The following is a 24093-nucleotide window of genomic DNA, read 5'->3' on the forward strand; positions in this document are numbered from 1 at the left end:
TACTATCTGTAAATCCTTTGGGATTTTCTGGAGGATCCATATATTTGTTGCAGAGCCACTCTGTAAGAGAGTGCAGTGCTGCCCAAGCAAGTTGTTGAACTTCTAAACATTCTATGTTCATTTGCAAGATACTTTAATAAACATTTTTTTAATAGTAAATATTTTTAAACCTTGCTCCTGCAACCTTTTAGAAAGAGGAAATAAGTGTTATAAATAACACAACTCCAAATATAGCAATAGGCTTTCCTCAGGAAATCCTAGCAATTTCAGGTGTCTGTTTTGAACCACTGGCATGGTTAATAAAATCAACAAAAATCAACAATCAAAATCTGAGCAAAGGAATCTTATCTTTTCTGAAATATTAGCAGAGAAGCAATTTTTTTTCCCCACTGATTTACAAAGTTAATTCATTTACATGTCGCGTGTTTGACTATGTTAAGACAATTTACTTGTTTAATTGAGGTTTTCACCTTTTAATGATTTTTGTCATATTGAAATTTGCCAAGAAATTAGCAAGTCTACAATTTTGACGCTTGCAAACTGTTTATGTGCTTTTAGATTGATGCCAGTCCTTTAATTATTTATTTTTCAAGCACTTATGTACAAATTTCTGTGCTTTAAAGTCCTGAGTTAGCAAACTAGGGCTATTCTTGGCTTAAGTAACCACCCCCTACCCCGCTGTGCACCCAGGAAACAGGAGTAAAAGGGAAATCTGCTCATTTAGAGTTCAGTTCAGTTGCTCAGTTGTGTCCAACTCTTTGCAACCCCATGGACTGCAGCACACCAGGCCTCCCTGTCTATCATCAATTCCCAGAGTTTACTCAAACTCATGTCCATATTGTCGGTGATGCCATCCAACCATCTCTTCATCTGTCGTCCCCTTCTCCTCCTGCCTTTAATCTTTCCCAGCATCAGGGTCTTTTCAAATAAATTGGTTCTTCGCATCAGGTGGCCAAAGAATTAGAGTTTCAGCTTCAGCATCAGTCCTTCCAATGAATATTCAGGACCGATTTCCTTTAGGATGGACTGGTTGGATCTCCTTACAGTCCAAGGGACTCTCAAGGGTCTTCCACAACACCACAGTTCAGAAGCATCAATTCTTTGGTGCCCAGCTTTCTTTATGGTCCAAACTCTCACATCCATACATGACTACTGGAAAACCATAGCTTTGATTAGATGGACCTTTGTTGGCAAAGTAATGTCTCTGCTTTTTAAAATGCTGTCTAGGTTGGTCATAGCTTTTCTTCCAAGGAGCAAGCGTCTTTAATTTCATGGCTACAGTCACCATCTGCAATGATTTTGGACCCCCCCAAAATAAAATCTGTCACTGTTTCCATTGTTTCCCCATCTATTTGCCATGAAGTGATGGGACCAGATGCCATGATCTTAGTTTTCTGAATGTTGAGTTTTAAGCCAGCCTTTTCACTCTCTCACTCTCATCAAGAGAAGACTTTCATCAAGACTGGAGAAGGGAATGGCAAACCACTTCAATATTCTTGCCTTGAGAACCCCATGAACATTTATAGTTACTAGAGTAGAATTAGAACTCAAGGACAGAAGTAGATCAGCTCAACCACTGGTGAGATTATTACCAAAAAAAAAAAAAAAGGGGGGGGAAAAAGAAAAATGATGAATCAGTGATACGTAAGATGCTTTGAATTGTCTGTATTTCAACTAGCCCATTATACACTGAAATGAAAGGTTAGGTTGTTTCTTTGTTTGGAATACATACTGCCAACTACTTTTCTTAGCCGTTTGATAAATTAGAATGGGAGAAAATAGATTTGTGTTATAGAAAGTAGAATTTAGTTTAGACTAATGGAAGGGGATACTATCAGAGGACTTTGGTTATGAATATTTATAACCTGAAATACATATATGAAGTAAATTAGAGAAATTAACATTGACAATAATCAGATTCATATAGTGACACTCTGACTTGGAGAGAATTATATTAGGTAGTCAGAAAACTTAAATCTATTGCTGCTTGAAATTATGTATACGTGGATCCCTAATGTTCTGGGCTTGAATTTGAAAGACTCACTCATCAAGATTTTTAGACACATTATATTTGCTTTTGCAAATTAGAAGCTCCAACCACAGATGCAAGTATACATTGCCATGTGTGGAATTAATGCTTCAGACAGCTTATGAATATGTATGTGTATTGGTGGCGCTTCTGCTACATAAGTCTGAAAAGCAGTGGGAAGTGGGTGGATCTGCGTGGAACTGCATATTGCTGTCAGAAAAGTGCAATTCTCAAAGAAAAAAAAAATTATAGGGGCAAAATTTCATTTCAGACATGTCTTGAAAGACATCAAATTTTCCAAAAGAGGAAAGCTGATATTTGTCCATTTTAATTGTTAAAATTTCTGTTGACAGTTTCATAACAACTTGGAAATGATCTGAGGACAATTCTTTGTATTTAAGTGTGCATACGTCTTCATGATGGTTTCTAGAATGCCTTAAGTATTAATATGCAGTGAAATTTGGATGATATTTAGTTCTGTAGGTACACTTGTACCTGATTGAATGTCTCCATTACTGGAATTCATGAGTTGGGTTCAGTTTAAATTTTAGCGTGAAGGTTTGTTTCTGTATGTCATCTGGGTTTTGGTATTAACTGGTGATAATCTCAGAATTCTTTGTTTTGGGGAAAGAAAAGGAAAGTAAATGTAGTGCAGTTATAATCTGTCTGTTTTACAGTCCCCCACCCTGACCCTGATCCCTGGACAGATCAGGACAGGAGAGAGGAGAAAGGGAGAAAGGACAGGAGAGCTGGAATGAATAGCTGGCCCTCTAGTGATGTGTATTTCTTCAGTGGTGGATGTGCCGTGAGATTTCCTGAGTTCAGTGGGACACAGGATCTCCACCAGTTGATTGAGGCCCCCATGTGTAGTTTGAATTAATTATCCATTACAGTCAGTGCAAAGTAGCCTCTTTGATACAAGTTTTAGATGTTCTGAGAAACCTTGTTACTTAGTGACAAGTTGGTATAAAGTGAAAGTGTGTGTTAGGCACTCAGTCATGTCTGACTATTTGTGACCCCATGGGCTGTCCATGGAATTCTCCAGGCAGGAAGACTGGAGTGGTTTGCCACTCCCTTCTTCTGGGGATCTTCCCGACCCAGGGATTGAACCCAGGTTTCCTGCATTGCAGGCAGATTTTTGCCATCTGAGCTCCCAGGGAAGCCCCAAATTGGTGTAAGGGTGTGGCTAACCATATAATCACATCATAGTTACATGTTTTATATGTTCTATTGGTATAATTCTGATACTTCAGACAGACATTTAAATAACCATTCCTTCCAGAAGACGTTTTAAATATCAAATTGAACTCGTGTTAATAACATCATCCTAGAGCTGTATTTTATTGAATTAAGCTTATTATGTTTGACCAATCAATCAAGATTTTAATTTATCATTTACATACAGATAGTCGATATACATGGCATACTAATATTCTCCCTAAAAGCCCACCTGATACAGCTTTGCTTTTTTACCTGTTCTGGGATAAGTGTCCCTCAGGAGATTTCCCATTACTCCCATATCATTTATGAAAGGGGGACGAGCACTTGACTGTTGCTTTTGGTATATAGTTAGATTCCTGTAAATTCTAACTACTTTGAAAATAGGGCTGGCCTAATTGAGAGTTATTAATAAAAGTTTTCTGGACAAAATCATTTTCTTCTTATTAGCCCAGGTCATCATTTTGTAATGCCCTTCCTCATTAGAACTTTACAATGGATTAGAAAAATATGTTGTCTGGGGACTTTATAATTGTTAAAAAATTTCCATTGTGTTGAAAACAAAACAAAAAAACCCCACACAAAACCATCTTGCTCTCTCTGCCCCACTAGCTGTTTTTTGTTTCTCTTGGCAGTGAAACTCACAACAAGTCTATACTTCTTGTCTCTAGTTTTCCTTTAATTGTCTCCTAAACATTCTTTAATCAGACTAAGGTTCCCACTGCTCCACCAGAAGTCGGATCGGGTTCATCGTGCCCTCCCAGGCCCTACCCTTGCATTGGCCAGTGTTTTGGTCGTCTTCCTTGATCTGCCCCAGAGCCTCAGAGCCAGTGTGTTATCATGGATGTCTGTGACTCATTTCTCCCTCCTTTTTCTTTTGCCAGACCTCTTCACATGGGAGTGCCCGAAGGATCGGTACTTGGTCCTCTTCTCTCTTTTATTTGCGCTTATCACTGAGGACATCACTCAGTCTCATGACATTAAATATAATTTATAGACTGATGACTGCCAAATATGTGTCATTAATGCAGAACTCTTTCCCAGATGTTCAATTTTCCTATTTCAGAAGTCATTGGAATTTCTGGTTCTGCACCCTAAAATTTCAACAGACCAGTTTTGCATCTTCCCTCAAAAAGGAAAAGCCATCTATAAGATGATAAATAAAGAACAAAATTCTAAAACATTGGTATCATTATAATTAAACATTCATTCTAATTTCAGTATTCAGGAATTGGAAAATTTAATTTCAGATAGACAAACTGGAATCACTCAATTCAGGAAAACATCATACACATTTAAATGATTTTTATGCATACTTGTTGATTGCTATTTCATGTTTAAAGTTATTTATCTAACAAACTAATTCATACCGACATAATACACCATGTAATCCCATTGGGAGATATCATTTAGCCAGAGAAATCATTTGCTCATGTAAAAGAGTGTTACAAATATGCATAGCACTGTTACTTATATATCAATAGATAAATTAAGGAATATAACATTTATAATTAAAGAAGAAACATATGTACTAATTATGAACAGCTAACACATTTAAAATGATCTTAGTACCTTATTTGGTTTTTCTTTTTTTGCCTCCGTTGTAAGCATTGTTCACTTTTGCTTACCTACCAATACAAAAGTAGCTTACTGTTTTAACCAAGTTGAGATATACAGTCAACAGTATACTTTTATTTTCAGTTATAAAGATGAGCATCCTAGAACATTTTGTGTCACATGTCTTAAATGATTATTTTAATACCTAGAATTTGGGAGTATTCCAAAATATTTTGTTTATCACTGTTAACTACTTGGTCAGTTTTGTTATAATTTCTCACTGGAAAATAACTCTAATTTGAAAGCAATTCCAGATAACTTCATTTCAATGTTAGTCACCAAAATGTTACTCATTCAGTAAGTTACACATGTACTACTTATTTTGAAGAAAAGACAAGTTAAATGGAAGATTTCAGAAAATGTTTGTTGAATTTAAGATGAAAATTAGGTGAGAATATAATGAGAACATGAGTTATTTAATGCACCATTTACAAAACTGAGATAAGAATATAGAAGTAAATACATTTTCCGTATATCTCATGTGATTCAAAAAAGACATATAATTTAAAAAACATTAAAAGTTACATATATATAGATATGTTATATTTAAAATATAAAAATATAAAAATTGATAAAAGCAAAATGATTTAGGGGTGAAATTTTCTGCTTTCTCTGTATTCAAAATTGTAGTCAATTTCATAACATGAAGAACTATTGATGGAGTTGATAACTAGGAAATTGATATTGATGTCATTTTTGAGAATTCATGCAAATTGTGAATGATATTCAGAGGAAACATAGATGAAAATAAATTTTCATGTAGGTGAGAACAGAAATATCAAAATTGAAAAGAAAAATATTCGTCTTAATAATATTACAAAATTAAAATAAGTGTGGGGTGTGTGCTACAGTCTGAAATTATTAAATAACTAAAAATTATAAGTCCATTTTAGATGAAGCTGTAGGGATATATGTGAACTCACACATTGCTGCTAGTATTATAAATTGGAAGAGTTTATCAGTATATTGGGAAGGTTGCAACTGTGATCATACCTTTGATTACCATTTAACTTCTGATTCTAAGACTTTTACTCAAGAAACTAACCCCCAAATTAAATATAGTTGCAGAAAGAGAGGAGGAGAGGGAGAGTACCTAATTTTTTCTTATATTTATACTGCTTTTATTTCAGTAAATTAAAATTTTTTCTTTATAATGGAGTATAGTTGATTAACAATATTATTTTAGTTTCAGGTGTACAGAAAATAATTCAGTTACACATATACATATATATTCTCTTTCAAGTCATTTTCCTGCTTAGGTTATTATAGAATATTTAGCAGAGTATCCTGTGTTATACACAGTAGGTTCTTCTTGAATATCTGTTTTAAATATAGCAATGTGTATAAATTTTTTATATTTATTATGAAGATGTAGTAAAAATGGATAAACAGCCATATTTCAAATAAATTTTTCAGCATGCAGCATTTTGTCTGCACAGTAATTATAAATATCTAAGAGTCTCTATGTAGAAGGGTAGTGAAAGGAATAGGCTAAGGAAAAAAAAAACAGCCCTATAATTTACAGTTGGTGTGAGTATGAAAGTTGCTCAGTCGTGTCTGACTCTCTGTGATCCCATAGACTGTCCATGGAATCTTCCAGGCCAGAATACTGGAGTGGGTTGCCTTTCCCTTCTCCAGGGGATCTTCCCAACCCAGGGATCAAACCCAGGTCTCCCACATTGCAGGCGGATTCTTTACGAGCTGAGCCACAAGGGTATTGAGTATAATTTAGCTTTGTTTATTTCTTCATTAATTTAAGATTGTGCCTATAATAATTGTTGCATACATTAAAAAGAATTCATATATTCAAAAGAAATACACTTACTTTTATATACTTAAGTATATTCTACCATATACTGTAATATATGATATGAACTATGGCCCTATTTTGTATGAATAAAATTAAAATTTGAAAATAATTTAAAGTAATTTTTTAAAATTCGAAGTCACCTTGTTAACCGTAAATTGCAAGTTTGATTTGAACCCCAAATATCTGTTAATATATCTGCCTTTTATGGCAACAGAAGAAGCTTAACCGCTTTTGCACAGCAGAAATTTGCAAACTGCTAACAGCCTGACTTATAATGGCCACAGCAAAAATCTGTATTGGAAGGAACATTTGATAGTAAACTCACAGCATGACCTGTGAATTGCCATGATTAGAGAAGGTACTCCTCTAGATTGCTTGTTTCTTGTCTCTAGCATTCCCATGAATGCAAAATAAACCCATTCGAGGAATAAAAATAATATTATGTATTTAAGAAAAAAAAAAACCTTATAAATTATCCATGGTCTGTTCTGTTCAGTTCAGTTCAGTCTCTTGGTCATGTCCTACTCTGCGACCCTATGGACTGCAGCACGCTAGGCTTCGCTGTCCATCACCAACTCCCAGAGTCTACTCAAATTCATGTCCATAGAGTCGGTGATGCCATCCAAACAACACATCCTCTGTCATCTCCTTCTCCTCCTGTCTTCAATCTTTCCCAGCATCAGGGTCTTTTCACATGAGTCATTTCTCTGCATCAGGTGGCCAAAGTATTGGAGTTTCAGCTTCAGCATTAGTCCTTCCAATGAATATTCAGGACTGATTTCCTTTAGGATGGACTGGTTGGATCTCCTTGCAGTCCAAGGGACTCTCAAGAGTCTTCTCCAACACCACAGTTCCAAAGCATCAATTCTTTGGTGCTCAGCTTTCTTTATAGTCCAACTCTCACATCCATACATGACCACTGGAAAAACCATAGCTTTGACTAGATAGACCTTTGTTGGTAAAGTAACGTCTCTGCTTTTTAATATGCTGTCTAGGTTTTTCATAGCTTTTCTTCCAAGGAGTAAGCATCTTTTAATTTCATGGCTGCAATCACCATCTGCAGTGATTTTGGAGCCCCAAAATAGAAAGTCTGTCACTGTTTCCACCGTTTCCCCATCTATTTGCCATAAAGTGATGGGACCGGATGCCATGATCTTAGTTTTCTGAATGTTGAGTTTTAAGCCAACTTTTTCACTCTCCTTCAACTCCTTCCTTTCAGCTCCTTCAGGTGACTTACACAGAGTGCTGGAGACCAGGTTCATTTTTCATAGCTTAAGCAACTGAAAACAAATGGAATACCCGCTACCCCAACCAAAAACAAACCAAAAGACCAAACTTGTACTCTTCTCTGTTTGAATCAGAAATATCCACTGTTTATGGATATGATTATTTTAAACATTGTACCTATTTAAGTGTAAGAAACTTAATTGTTCAAATAAAATAGTGTTTTTACCTTCCCAACTTTCCACAGAACACACATTTTAAAGGTAGCTGTGATTTTTTTTTTTTTTTTAACAGGATGGGATGTGAGATTTAGGTACTCAAGTATCTTAGAACAAACCAGATTCTTGATAGTGGCTTTTGTTTTCTTTAAGGAGAGCAAATCTCAAATTTACCTGAAAGCGGGAAATAAGCAGTTTCTTTGGTTATTGTAGTTTGGAAGATTTTTAAATAGTTTGCTTCTTTTATTTTTCATGTGGACAATTTTTTTTTCTTGCCAAAATTTAAAGGTGACTACTGTATAATGGGTATAGAATTTGATATTTTTTTAAGTGCAGTCCCATTTCCTATTCTGCAGAAACACCTACCATTTTAATAAAATTACAGTGCTCCTACAAGCAAAAAACAGTCTTTTGTTATCCTTGTATATTTATGCATATTTTGTTTTTATATTAACCACAAGAACTTTCTCCAATTTTGGCAGCACTAATAATCTGCAGATTGTCATGTTTTTCATGATGCTAGTGGGAAGTTAAAAAAGACTGATTTGTAGCTGTCTCTTTTTTGCCATTCCATTCTCTTTTGTTTTTGAAGGCATTTTATTTTGTGATTAGGTCACTTTTGATCCAGTGAATGTTAGAAGGATGTTTGCCTTTTTTAAAGCAGTGGCTTCAAATTGGCAGCACTTTAATGTTGGCTGTTTTACTAAAACTTTGCAAAGTGATTTTGAATTAGTTTTCCTGTCTGCTTTCCATCATGTCATTGCTTTTTTGCAAGTATTGCTGTGTCCAGGTATTTGGGAGTTGGTTGAAAGTTTCCATATAAGATAATAAACTTTTCTTTTTCCTGAGTTCTTCAACAATGTCATGTTCTGGCACTTACAATGTTTTAGCAATTTTCCTGGCTGCTGCTATTACTAAGATGGCAAATTATTTCCTCACATTTTTTTTTCTCTAGTTATCATGGTCATCAAATTTCAGCATCCTGGTCAAAATTTCACAAGCTCATACTGTGCCAAGTATTGGCCTTGAAAACTTTAAATATTGAATACATTTTTTTTCTACAAAAGAATTACTGATAATAACATTTGAGATAAATTGATATGTGAAACATTTGAAATATTACTAATATTTGATAATTGTACTAACAAAGGATCTCATCCTACCCAACTCTGTAGGGTTACAGTATAAAATTTGGACCTTCTGAGTTTGTAGAAGGTATTTTGTTTTAATATTTCATGATGTGGTCTATGTTTGGGATTAAAACTTATTTGGTTACCAGTTTTACTATGATTCAAGTCTACAGTATGAAAGTTCAGTTATAAAATCAAATTGCATAAGAATTTTGACATTTTTTTGTTTTATGTTTTTGTGTTAGAATAGAATTTGGGGTACTCTGAAGGAACTTTTTGTGATTTATCTCCTTGGGAGGAAAACATGAGCAGAGCTTTATTGTTATGATCTATGACATGGAGATTCTTTTTCATGGGGGAATTAAACAGGGTTTACGTTTAGAATGGCTAAAATTAAAATAATTTACCATACTTAGTGTTGGTGAGAACATAAAGGAAGTAAAACTCATACGCTGCTGGTTGAGAATGTAAAATGGTGCATTCACTTTGGAAAACAGTTTGGCAGTTTCTTTAAAAGTCATATATACCAGCTACTCCATTCCTGCGTATTTACCCATGAGAAATCTGTTGCATTTTGGTATGGTATGACCATACAAATTATTATATACAAATACCTACAAAAGTTTGTTTGCAGTAGCCTTAGATTTCAGTAGGTGAATGTATAAACAAACTATGGTATACCCACACAATGGAATAATACTTGGCAGTGAGAAGGAATGGAGTATTGACAATATGGTATAATACGGATTTAGCCACTGAACAACATGGATGAAGCCCCAAATAATTATACTAAGTGAAAGATGCTCCACACATAAAGTACATGATGAATGATTCTGTTTGTAGAAAATCTCAGACAGTGCAAGCTAATCCATAGTGCAGAACTGTAGATCACTGGTTGCTTGGAATGAGAGGATGGGGAGGAGCTAAGGGAGGAATTGGGAAGGAGCATGAGATGTGATGCATATGTTCTTGTCTTAGCTGGTGTGGGCTTCTGTAATACAATACGGCAAACCAAGTGGCTTGAACAATAGAAATTAGTTTCTCACAGTTCTGGAGGCTGGGAAGTCTGAAATCATGGTGCTAGCATGGCCAGGTTCTGGTGAGGCCTCTCTCCCTGGCTTGCACACAGTATTCCTTGCTGCGTCCTCAAATGGTGGAGTGAAAGATTATCTCTTTCATGTGTCTTCTTATCAGGGTCACTAAGCCCATTCAAGAGGACTTCATCCTCATAGCCTAACTACTTCTTACCTTCTTGTACTGTTACACTGGGGATTAGGGCTTAAATATGTGAACTGGAGGGTGGCACAAACGTTTAGTCTATAGCAGTTCCTTTGGGATAAAGCATATGTTCATTATCTTGATTTTTGGTGGTGATTCCGGTGAGGTTATTCATATGCCAAAACTTATCAAGCTGTGAACTTTCTACGATAATAATGAGTATTATAATACATGAGTATTATGTCAACTACTCCTTAGTTAAGCTGTTAAAAAAATTTAAAAAGTAACACATATGAAAGCAGCTACCATGTTGCCTGAGAGATGGCAATCTCATAATGCATGGCATTAAATGAAAAGGATAAAATGATGAAGTGAGCAAAAATCAGTTTCACTTTTACTACAAGAAGAAAACGGTCAAACAGTAGTTTCTCTTGCAGTGAGAAGGTTGCTGTGTGCATTTCAGGCTTGTTGTGTACGCTGATTCATATTTATTTCTGTGTTTGCATTCATTGAAGCCACACTCAGCCTATTTTAGTCATTTGGTTGTCCACACACGTGAATGCATACACTAGCAGGCCCTGGGCTGTACTGCTGAAGATGAGTTCACTGAAACGGCTCTTGAAAGGGGAGCTGCATGATGGAGGCATGCGAGGGCAGAAGTGAACAGGTCAAGGATGCTAAGCTTCTCAATGGCTTGATGCAAACTGAAGGAATGAGGGACCTACTATGACTGGCCCTTTTTGACCACAGCCCAAGCTCTTCTCTTGACTGAGTAGCATAGTAGTAGATTCCATGTGAATCTCGAACATTTTAGAATAGGAGAACTAGACCTATTCTGGGAAGACACACACTGTTAAGCCTCTGATGAGGAGAATCTATAATAATGATAAAGACAACGAACGGACAGTTACAGACTCTAAGGCCCTTTGTTGTTATTCTTCATGCAATAGGCGACATACTAGCACATCTGGTTCTATTCTTAATATATTCTAAACTTGCCTGGTCTGGAGGACTAGAACGATACAGAGCTGAATGACTTTAATTGTGTCATACCGTCATCATTATCACCATCACTTCACTGCATGCTGCTATGTTCTGGGACCCAGGCCCGATGCTTCTCAAATATTTAATTTTCACAGTAGCCCTCAGAGAAGACTTCCGGGAAAGTCCTTTTCTCCGGTCCCTCTTCCCCAAATTAAGTTGGAACTTTGTTTTATATGGTTTCATAGCATCATGTACACCTCTGTAATACTTATGACTATTGCAGTCATAAAATGGATTACTTCATTAATATCTATATCTCCTATAGAATGTGGAGCTAGATATATCTTGTCCACAGCACCTTGTACACACTTAAAGCTTAAGATTCTTTGTTGAGTGAGTGAATGAATAAAATATCATATTGTTAAGTTTTATAATATGGGAATAAAGACCCTGTGATACAGTGATTCCTTGTTCTGTTTAAAGATGTTTAATCTAGAGATAATTTTAAACAATGAAATAACCGAACAGAGATATGAGCTGTGAGTTGGAAAACAAGAATAGAGATTGAGAAATTGGTATGTTGCAAATAGGTTAAATCAGAGAAATCCTCTGGGTCTCACTAGGTCCCGGGATTGTTAAACTCAAGTCAGTTGATGAATACCTTTATCACTGAGAGGCATCAAGTATTTTGTTCAAAAAGCAGAAGTAAAAACCTGATGGTATTATGGCGTATGATCTGCATATTGTTTGAATAAATTACAAGTCTTCTGTTAAATTACAACTGGCAAAGTAAATAATAATTATACTGTACACACAATATACATCTTTCTTTTTGTTATAATATGCTCTTTCAGCCAAGCATACATCATTAGCAAGTAGATGTTATGTATCTAATGATATGTATCTAAAGCTACAATGCAGGAAACTAAGGTTTCATCCCTGGGTCAGGAAGATCTCCTGGAGAAGGAAATAGCAACTCACTTCAGTATTCTTGCCTGGGAGATCCCATGGACAGAGGAACCTGGTGGGCTACAGTCAGTGGGGTCTCAAAAGAGTCAAACATGACTTTGTCACTAAACAACAACAACAGAATCTTTAGGTACAACAATACTTGATGATGCTTCTAACCAATTTTTATCCTGACTATTAAATAGTGAAGAGTTCCCAAACCAAATACAGCAGAAGATAATTTATTTTATTTTTTTTAATTTTATTTTTTAAACTTTACATAATTGTATTAGTTTTGCCAAATATCAAAATGAATCCGCCACAGGTATACATGTGTTCCCCATCCTGAACCCTCCTCCCTCCTCCCTCCCCATTCCATCCCTCTGGGTAAAATTGTTCAAAGGAGAGGTTCATAGTTATAATTCATCTAAAATGTATAATGTATATTTTACATGATATAAAATAAAATTTTGTATTGTGCTTCAGGACTGTTTTCTTTGTTGTTAGTAATACTCAAAACTCAGGAGGAAATCATTAAAGTAAAATAGTCTTTAAGATAAAGCAGATGACCCAAAATGCATTTATGAATCAGACCGGAACATACTAATGCAAGAGCTCTTGAAAGCAGAACACTTGGCTAAGACACAGAGAAGCATTGATAGTGGTCAGAAATGTTCACTTGTACTTCAGAGCATCTTTGATAACATCTCTTCTCCATTGTCCAGAACCTTCTCTAAACAAGCAGCTTTTCATTTTTTTTTTTTTTATTCTTCAACAGAACCGAGCCTCATGATAACAGTTCTTAGGAAAGCAAATGTTTTTTAGGTATTCAAGAAATATAAGGGCATTAAGAATGCATAGTAGGTATATTTCTGGATACATAAACCCTATGGGTATTCTTGATAAGACAAAAGAAAATGGCAAGTAAAAAATGAGGAATATAAAATGGTCACTTTATAGAAGTGGCTGCAAAAGTGAATCACATACCTCAGTGCATTTTCCAAGAATATTCACAGATGATACAATTGTCTCCATTTCAGTGCTTTTCAGAAAGAATATGCTGACTGCTCTTCTTTCCTTTGTCAGGTTATTCAGTAAAAGTGTGTTCTAAGATTATGTTATGGAAGTGTTCCTATAAACTAAAATCTCTGAATGTACAACATATACAGTGAGCCTTAAAAAAAAACCCGAATTTAGTCAAGCACTTTAAGCCCATCATGACCTTATTCCGTCTCCCGCTATGAAGTGCCCGTTCTCCCTGCGCGTTCCCGGCCTGTTCTCCAGCATGTGCCGCAGTCATTACCATCCCCTCGTCATTCTCATGCTCAATCCTACTTTCAGTACAAATAGAGAAGGTTTCTGGTTTTGTGATTGGTTCTCCCATGAGCTTATTATTCACATCATAATTTTTTTTAGACTTTGTTCATATTTTACCTTTTCTAGGAAGCCTTTTTCACATAATCCAGCTCAACTGATCTTTTCTTTCTCTGATGTAATATTTATGGTACTTAAAACTTAATACTTTAGTTCTCTGCTGTTCCTTATGAATGTATATTAGTTTGTGGATTTCTGGCTTGAAGTATGAGGTCTTGTGGGTGGAGGCCTTAGTGGCTCCTTAGTCATAATGGTTAGTTTTCATTAAGCATATAGTCTTCAATTAGTCAGTTTGGAATAATTTCTGGATTGTAGGAATCTGTCTCATCATCTCATGGCTAGCTTGTGGTCCCTTATCAATTTACTTTTCTCAAAATAGGAAAAATCAGTGTTTGAAACTAGTGAAAACTTGGAGTAATTTATTATGTTTCTCTCTGTAGAAATAACATATCAAACGTGGTTGAATTATAGAAGTGTATATTTATATTTTTAAAAGAAGTAACACAAATGGCTGTGATGAGTACAACTACTCATCAGAAAAATAGATCTGATCATAATTTATGTATCACATAGAAACACATGTATATACCTGTGTAATATAATGTTCTTGAGTTGTCTTTACCACTCAAAGAGTTGTCTCTTTTTTTTTAAAGCTAATTATTTCTAAAAGGACTATCTAAAGCATTGGCAGAAAGATTTGTCAAAAAGTATTTTAATCAGTTTTCCAACCCTTATTTTAAAACTATTTTAAGCAGTCCAAAAAATTAAGATTTTACCAAAAAATTGAATTAAAACAAAAGATGACCCTAAACAAGAAGTCATATCAAGTGAAGGTAAAGAATAGGCCATCATTACATAATATATAAAATAGATAACTAATAAGGACCTACTGGCGTGCTGCAATTCATGGGGTCGCAAAGAGTCGGACACGACTGAGCGACTGATCTGATCTGATGTAGTATGACGGGAGGTTATTGATATTTCTCCCAGCAATCTTGATTCCAGCTTGTGTTTCTTCCAGTCCAGCGTTTCTCATGATGTACTCTGCATGTAAGTTAAATAAGCAGGGTGACAATATACAACTTTGATGTACCTTTTCCTGTTTGGAACCAGTCTGTTGTTCCATGTCCAGTTCTAACTGTTGCTTCCTGACCTGCATACAGATTTCTCAAGAGGCAGATCAGGTGGTCTGGTATTCCCATCTCTTTCAGAATTTTCCATAGTTTATTGTGAACCACACAGTCAAAGGCTCTGTGAAGAAGGCTGAGTGCCGAAAAATTAATGCTTTTGAACTGTGGTATTGGAGAAGACTCTTGAGAGTCCCTTGGACTGCAAGGAGATCCAACCAGTCCATTCTGAAGGAGATCAGCCATGGGATTTCTTTGGAGGGAATGATGCTAAAGCTGAAACTCCAGTACTTTGGCCACCTCATGCGAAGAGCTGACTCATTGGAAAAGACTCTGATGCTGGGAGGGATTGGGGGCAGGAGGAGAAGGGGACGACAGAGGATGAGATGACTGGATGGCATCACTGACTCGATGGACTTGAGTCTGAGTGAACTCCGGGAGTTGGTGATGGACAGGGAGGCCTGGCGTGCTGGGTTTCATGGGGTCGCAAAGAGTCGGACACGACTGAGGGACTGAACTGAACTGAACTGATGTAGTATGAGGAACTCTACTCAGTGACCTATATGAGAAAAGAATCTAAAAAAGAGTGGATATATGTATATGTATAACTGATTCGCTTTGTTATGCCCCTGATACTAACACAACATTGTAAAGCAACTGTGCTCCAATTACATTTTTTTAAAAAGAATGCAATCACTAAGGTTTCTCTAGGATAAAATCTTATGAAGAATATTCTTATCAGTTGTACTTACTAAGGAATTGTAGAGGATTGAAAAGTGTGTGGGTAACAGGCAAGGGCTAACAGAGAAATGGACACTTTTTGCAGAAAAGGTGAAAGAAGCTAAGATTTTTGAGAAAGCAAATCCTGTGGTCTTTGAATGCAGAGAAGTATTCTTTAATTTTTTGTTGATAAGGCAATGGCGCCCCACTACAGCACTCTTGCCTGGAAAATCCCATGGACAGAGGAGCCTGGTGGGCTGCAGTCCATGGGGTCGCGAAGAGTCAGACACAACTGAGCGACTTCCCTTTCACTTTTCACTTTCCTGCATTGGAGAAGGAAATGGCAACCCACTCCAGTGTTCTTGCCTGGAGAATCCCAGGGACGGGGGAACCTCGTGGGCTGCTGTCTATGGGGTCGCACAGGGTCGGACACAACTGAAGCAACTTAGCAGCAGCAGCAATGCACATAATCACATAATGTTTTATCTTGGGCAGAGCTTTGCAGCCTGTGGGCAATTATGAAATGTCAGTTAAGACAGGATTGGTATTAAGTAGATGTCAGGAACATTTCAGATGATAATGGAAGAAAAATGTATACTCAAACACATAATTATGAAATGTATAATATATAAGGTATAATAAATGAAATATGATTTATAATGTGACATATAACACATAATATACATCATTTATTGAGAATTATTTTCTATAATATACATAGTATTTAAAACTGTATTAATAGGACTTTTTGTTTATGTTCATATAGGTGATGAAATTTCCTTGTATAATAGTCCATACCACTGTCTTCCTGTATACTTGTATGTAGGTATGTGTATATGGTATATAGCTTCTTTGTTAGTTTCCTTAATAAACCAGTGCGTTGGGGGTTGAGATGGTAAACTGCTGCTTTTTTCCTCATTAAGTAAAATATGGACTCTTCCTCAAAAAATGTTTACATAAATTCCAAGGGACCTTAGATGTTCCATATTTTTAAAAATATGAGAAAAAAAGAGCACCATATGGAGTCCCTCTGGATATATCCCTGCAGGATAGACCCTGCAGTGGGGCTTGGTTTCCCCAGTTGGTGATGTGTGAGAGCTCCCATAACCTGCATTTCTGTCTTTTTTTTTTTCACGACTCTTATCTGTTTGCTGCTTCTGTTATTTCCTGGTATTTGTACAAGTTACTGTAATGCTTTTAGTTTCCTTCTTATCAGCTAACATTTGGCCCAGGTTCAGCATTTTGAAGTGTGGGGGGGCAGAAGGAAATGTACAGGTCAGGGATTACAAGTAGCTTGGTCGCCCAGATTCAGAATGGTGCATATCATGCTGGCCTTGAGATATAGGTAAATTAAGGATGTTTATAATAGAGGGAGAGCATCTTTTAAAAACTGGTTTCAGAAAGTTTAAGCATAATCCAAAATACAGGACATCCTGCCAAGAAACAATGTATTTGAAACTAGTTTCATAATGAAATCATAGAAGAAGTAGACTGTTTGAATAACTGTTGTATGGTGTTCCTTGATGATAAAGAGAAAGCAGAGGTACTTAATGATTATTTTACTTGGATTTTTTTTTTTAATCAAGAAGAAAGAGCTTCAAGTTCTAGAGGTAGAACAAAACTGGCTAACAGGAATTTGATGTCTTAAATGATGTGGAAATAGTTAGCCCTTTGGTAACAAAAGATGTTTTGTCTTGAGTCCAAGATTTACCACGCCAGGGATTTTGGAAAATCACTAATCATCTTTACAAAAAATTGAAAAGTTCTAAGTGATTAAAGACAATTTTCCAGAGGGGTAATAGAAGAATTTATAAATTACTAATTAATTATTGTAGTCTCAATTTTTAGCAGAATTTCAAAAACAACTTGTGAACCTGTGAGCACTTAGAAAAGTAGCAGTGATTCATAGAAGGTGGTACACTGTCCAGAATCCAAGAGGAAATCATACCATACCAAATTAATTAGACAGGGAGTCCATTAGACTGAAGTGGTTCAAGTGCCTTAGTCGCCTACATAAACAAACCCAAACTTAAGCCTGTAATGCCTCAAGGTTAAGAAATCAAAACCTGAGGACAACCAATCGTAAAGCGCAAACAGGACTTTCCCAAATAAGGCAGCAGTTTATAGCCAATGGTGTAATTCCACTATAAAAGTCTTGTCTTCCCTATAAAAATCTTGCCCCTAGCTCCTGTCAGTGAACATCTCCTCACCACTTCTTGATTTACATTGTCCTGTTTCAATGGATTTTTGCTTCAGTTTCTTTATCTTTCAACGGTTGACACCTCTTTTCAAACAGTTATTTGATTGGGGATGCAGGGAATTTTGTGTATGTGGTGAGTCTGGATTGTTTTTACAAAATTTCTTTTGATATTCTTACAAAGTAGGTGGAAAAGTGTGGACTTCCTGGAAATGGTTAGCTTAGTTTTTAATTGTGAAATTAACCCATCAAGGACTGTTGTTGAATGGATCAGTGTGTCTTCCTGTGGGAGGTTCCTCGTTTGTTGCAAGATTCCTTCTTGGTTTTGCCCTGTTCACAAGGTTATCAGTGACTTGGGTAGACTCAAGGCCTGTTTGTCAATTCAGTTTATCTCAAGTCCTGGAATGAGTAGTAAAGAGAGGGAGGTAAGAGCACAGTCAGAAGTCAGATGAAGTTTGAATGCTGATTCCAAGGCATGTTACTTTTGTGATTTTGTACGTCTGTTTCCTTATCTTTAAAATAACAGTTTTCTGTGTTACAGACAGTAGGCACTCATCAAATACTAAAGGTACCTATTAAAAGCTACTCAAAAGTTGTTTAATAATAACTATTATTAATAATTAATTATATAATAATAACTATAGGGTTGTATTATGTGTAAATATAAAATAGATATAACTTTATTGAAATTGATCACTTATACAAATATAAATATGTGTATGAAAGAGAAAAAGAGAAATTCTGAAGGTTTGCTTAGCTTCAGATAACAGTATAATAATGCTGACAAAAATAGGGTTGATTCCAGTCTGCATTAATAGTAACATGGTGGAGGTATGACGTACCATGTTGAACTTGCTCACTTTATTTTGGAAATAACATTGACAAAATGATTTCAGTCCAGTGATGGTTCTTGAAACCACGTTGGTTGAAAAACAGCTGAAAAAATGGAGTGTGTTTAACCTGAAGATTAGAAGATAGAATCCTCTCTCTCCCTCTCTCTCTATATATATATATGTATGTATGTGTATGTGTGTGTATGTATATATATATATATGTATGTGTGTGTATGTATATATATATGTATGTGTGTATATATATATACACACATACGTGTGTGTGTGTATATATATATGTCTGTCTCAATCTGCATGAGGTTGAGAGCTTGAAGATATTTTGCATGGCTCAAAAATGCACATGGGCCAGGTGGTGGGATACTTACAAAAAATAATTACAATATCCTTACTATTACTCAGATTATGGATTTTCTCTCATTGAAGTTTGGGTTCACTGTTGCTGAGGTTTTCAAGCTGGATGAGCATTCCACAGAGATGAATTTGGTAGTATTATTGTATAGGTTTAAGGATGCTCTTGGAGTTAGAGAAAGTGAACAGGTTGCGTGGGAAATCTGGGCAGGTTTTCTGTTCAAGGCAGAAATGATTGAGGAGAGTCTTATAACATGAAAATCAGGATTTAGGGGTAAGGGTTGGGGACTATAATTAGGAATAATATAAAATTGTCTACAAGTAACTTTTAAAAACTTAATCATGACATGGAATACAAACCATTCCTTTTTGGACAGTGTATTTTAAATAAAACCCGATTCAATTGGAAGAAGGAACAAATTCCTAACCTTAAGTAGAATTTCTTCCTCAAAACAGCCAGAGAATGATTAGTTAATTTTTAAGTCCAGTGCATTGAGTGATACCAAAGTATCCCCTAAGAATAAGGAGTATGTTGAATAAATACTTAGACATATTTCTTCCTTTCCCCCAAAATCTATGATCTAAATTCCTCATTTAAAAGAATCACATTGTTTGGCCCCTAAAATGTTATCTAAAAATCTGTGAGAAGCCATGAGTTATGCTTACTGACTACATTTACCCCAACTGCATTTTTTAAAGTTATTTAAAAAACAAAAAAAACAAAAAAACTCTGTGGGAATATTCCTGCTGAGGTTGAGGAGAGAAAATTCAGACCTGCTGTCGTAGTTTATCTGGAGAACATGGCACTGATGATCATATATTCTATCAGGACTGTTCAGCATCGGTGAAACTCATGGACAATATCCATGAAAGCAAAGCCACAGCTGAGGAGGTATTTATCATACCTGTAAGAATGATATCTATAAGATTAAATGAAGCTGAAATTATATTGAGTAAGTCTCATCCTGTGGTATCCTGCCCATATTTCTGCTCCTTGAATACTCCTTGTAGGATGTTATTGTGTCATAGTTTTTGGCTGATTGAGAAGGCTATCAAAGAGAACCAAAAATCAGGACAATAGCTGAATTCAGAGCACAGTGAACAGTGGGGCAGCAGAGAGTGTTTGCAGAAAGGGGCTATATGGTAAGAACTGATCTGACACTTGTGCACTCAAAGGAAAATACATGGTGACTGGTTTTACCGAACCTGGGATTTAAGTTGGTGTTAAACCTTCTTCCTCTTCACCTCCTTCTCCCTCTGCGTCTCTGCCTCCTCCTCCTCCTTGTTTGTGCTTCTCTTCTTCCCTCTTGTTATTACTCCTCTTTCCTCTTCTTTTTAATAGCTTCATTATGAAATATGACATGTGATCAGGAGAGTATATAAGGCTGGAAGTATGGTTTAAAGGATTATTGTAAACATAAATCCTGGCAGTCATCACCAGGTCAGGAAAAAGAACATTGCCAGCTTTCCTGTGTGCCCCATCCCAATTATAATCCCCTCCAGCTCCCCAGTTCTTTTCCTTTCTCTTTAGAATTTTGCCACTCACTATGTGTGCATATTGGAGAAGGAAATGGCAACCCACTACAGTGTTCTTGCCTGGAGAATCCCAGGGATGGGAGAGCCTGGCGGGCTGCCGTCTCTGGGGTCGCACAGAGTTGGACACGACTGAAGCGACTTAGCAGCAGCAGCAGCATGTGTGCATATCTAAACAATATTATTTGATCATACTTGGTTTTGACTTTTATGTAAGTATAATCATACTATAGGAACTTTAGTGATTTGTACTTTTTTTATTTACTATAATAATCTATGGTTATTGATGAGATTGAGCACCTTTTCATGTATTTATTTACTATTTGGATTTCCTCTTTTGTGAAGTATCTGTATAGATCTTAGATGAGATGAGATCAGACCAGTTGCTCAGTCGTGTCTGACTCTTTGCGACCCCATGAACTGCAGCACGCCAGGCCTCCCTGTCCATCACAAACTCCCGGAGTTCACTCAGACTCACGTCCATCGAGTCAGTGATGCCATCCAGCCATCTCATCCTCTGTCGTCCCCTTCTCCTCCTGCCCCCAATCTCTCCCAGCATCAGAGTCTTTTCCAATGAGTCAACTCTTCGCATGAGGTGGCCAAAGTACTAGAGTTTCAGCTTTAGCATCATGCCTTCCAAAGAAATCCCATGGCTGATCTCCTTCAGAATGGACTGGTTGGATCTCCTTGCAGTCCAAGGGACTCTCAAGAGTCTTCTCCAACACCACAGTTCAAAAGCATCAATTCTTTGGCACTCAGCCTTCTTCACAGTCCAACTCTCACATCCATACATGACCACAGGAAAAACCATAGCCTTGACTAGACGGACCTTTGTTGGCAAAGTAATGTCTCTGCTTTTGAATATGCTATCTAGGTTGGTCATAACTTTCCTTCCAAGGAGTAAGCATCTTTTAATTTCATGGCTGCAGTTACCATCTGTAGTGATTTTGGAGCCCAGAAAAATAAAGTCTGACACTGTTTCCACTGTTTCCCCATCTATTTCCCATGAAGCGGTGGGACCGGATGCCATGATCTTCGTTTTCTGAATGTTGAGCTTGAAGCCAACTTTTTCACTCTCCTCTTTCACTTTTATCAAGAGGCTTTTGAGTTCCTCTTCACTTTCTGCCATAAGGGTGGTATCATCTGCATATCTGAGGTTATTGATATTTCTCCCGGCAATCTTGATTCCAGTTTGTGTTTCTTCCAGTCCAGCGTTTCTCATGATGTACTCTGCATATAAGTTAAATAAACAGGGTGACAATATACAGCCTTGACGAACTCCTTTTCCTGTTTGGAACCAGTCTGTTGTTCCATGTCCAGTTCTAACTGTTGCTTCCTGACCTGCATACAGATTTCTCAAGAGGCAGATCAGGTGGTTTGGTATTCCCATCTCCTTCAGAATTTTCCACAGTTTGTTGTGATCCACACAGTCCAAGGCTTTGGCATAGTCAATAAAGCAGAAATAGATGTTTTTCTGGAACTCTCTTGCTTTTTCCATGATCCAGCGGATGTTGGCAATTTGATCTCTGGTTCCTCTGCCTTTTCTAAAACCAGCTTGAACATCAGGAAGTTCACGGTTCACATATTGCTGAAGCCTGGCTTGGAGAATTTTGAGCATTACTTTACTAGTGTGTGAGATGAGTGCAATTGTGCAGTAGTTTGAGCATTCTTTGGCATTGCCTTTCTTTGGGATTGGAATGAAAACTGACCTTTTCCAGTCCTGTGGCCACTGCTGAGTTTTCCAAATTTGCTGGCATATTGAGTGCAGCACTTTCACAGCATCATCTTTCAGGATTTGGAATAGCTCCACTGGAATTCCATCACCTCCACTAGCTTTGTTCGTAGTGATGCTTTCTAAGGCCCACTTGACTTCACATTCCAGGATGTCTAGCTCTAGGTCAGTGATCACACTATCGTGATTATCTGGGTCGTGAATATCTTTTTTGTACAGTTCTTCTGTGTATTCTTGCCATCTCTTCTTATATAGGACTATGTATATTCTAGATTCTAGTCCTTTATCTATTATGTATATTACAATTTTTTCTTCCATCCAGTGACTTGTCTTTGTGTTTCTTGACATCTGTTGATCAGCAGACGGAGAAGGCAATGGCACCCCACTGCATTACTCTTGCCTGGAAAATCCCATGAATGGAGGAGCCTGGTAGACTGCAGTCCATGGGGTCGTGAAGAGTCGGACATGACTGAGTGACTTCACTTTGATTTTTCACTTTCATGCATTGGAGAAGGAAATGGCAACCACTCCAGTGTTCTTGCCTGGAGGATCCCAGGGACAGGGGAGCCTATTGGGCTGCCATCTCTGGGGTCGCACAGAGTTGGACATGACTGAAATGACTTAGCAGCAGTTAGCAGTTTGATCAGCAGAAGTACTTATTTGAATATGGTCACGTTTACTTGTGACATCTTCCTCCAGAGAGAATCTGTATTTGCTTCTACCTTCTGGAGGCACTTTGAGTCTGGTACCACCAAGTTCAAGGCTTGAGCTTCTTTGGATGACTATCATAATGCTGATCACAGCTGCAAATCTATTCTATTTCACCTATACTCTTAAGTTGGGGTTCCATAGGGAATCTATTTTTTCTTCTTCCAGTGTGGTCTCCTATTAGAAGTCTCACCCTGTGTCAACTTGGGACTTCAAACACCTGCTAGTGAACCCATTAAGAGAAAATTCAGATGTATAGGAATTTTGAAATTTGCATTCAAGGAAAGTTGTGTTCCCATGCTAGCTTATCTCTCTGGGTTCTTGTTTTTCCTTCAATAATTATCAGATTGTTCTGATAATTCCTTATTATCTTGTCACCTGTTTGATGATTTTAAAATAATTTATTAAACAAAAATGACCAGCATTTTTAAGAATTTTTTTTTTTGTTTTTTTGCTGGTGGAGGGAGATTGGTTTGAAAACCTACTTCATCATTATTGCGCACTGGCACTTCTCTAGTGGTTCTTTATCAAGGGTGTATACCTGCCTCAAATAGCATGCATTCTTAGTCATTCAGTTGTGTCTGACTCTTTGCAAGCCTGGAGTGTAGCCCACCAGGCTCCGCTGCCCATGGAACTCTTTCCAGGCAAAAATCCTGAAGTGTGTTGCCATTTCCTCCTCCAGACCATCTTCCTGACTCAACAGTTGAACCTGTGTCTCCTGCATCTTCAACATTGCAGGCAGGTTCTTTACCACTGAACCACCAGGGAAGCTCTGATCCAAATAGTAACTTTCTTTAACCCCCAACATACCCATGCTTGGGTCCCACCACAGAGATTCCGATTCAGTATGTCTGTGGGATGGCATGTCTAATTTTGAAAGTCTTCCTGGGTGATTCTTTTCTGTAGAATGATTAAAGTATCATTGTAAAACAAAATCAGTCTATCTGTCTACCTGTTGACAAAGAAACTATACAGGCTATCCTAATTTATACATTTAAAGGAGATTGAAATCAACAATATTATTGGAGGGCAGGGGTAATTCAGGTTTCCTGGATTGCTTTGGGATCCAGAGTGAGCCAAACTCAGCAGACAGTATGTTCTAAC

General features: G+C 36.9%; 1 protein-coding gene across 4 annotated transcripts in view; it reads left to right on the plus strand.

Annotated features, from left to right (window-relative positions):
* Window positions 1–24093, plus strand: part of PRKD1 (protein kinase D1) — a 343077-nt gene that overhangs the window by 122485 nt on the left and 196499 nt on the right. The window contains exon 1 of one of the 4 annotated variants that reach the window (XM_044932975.2): window positions 17229–17950. The exons of the other annotated variants lie outside the window; for them this stretch is intronic. The gene's annotated coding sequence lies outside the window, so the exon portion shown is untranslated. Of the gene's footprint in view, window positions 1–17228; window positions 17951–24093 lie in introns of those variants that run through there. 4 annotated transcript variants of the gene reach the window in all.

This window comes from Bubalus bubalis, chromosome 20, assembly GCF_019923935.1.
Source record: "Bubalus bubalis isolate 160015118507 breed Murrah chromosome 20, NDDB_SH_1, whole genome shotgun sequence".
NCBI lineage: Eukaryota > Metazoa > Chordata > Mammalia > Artiodactyla > Bovidae > Bubalus > Bubalus bubalis.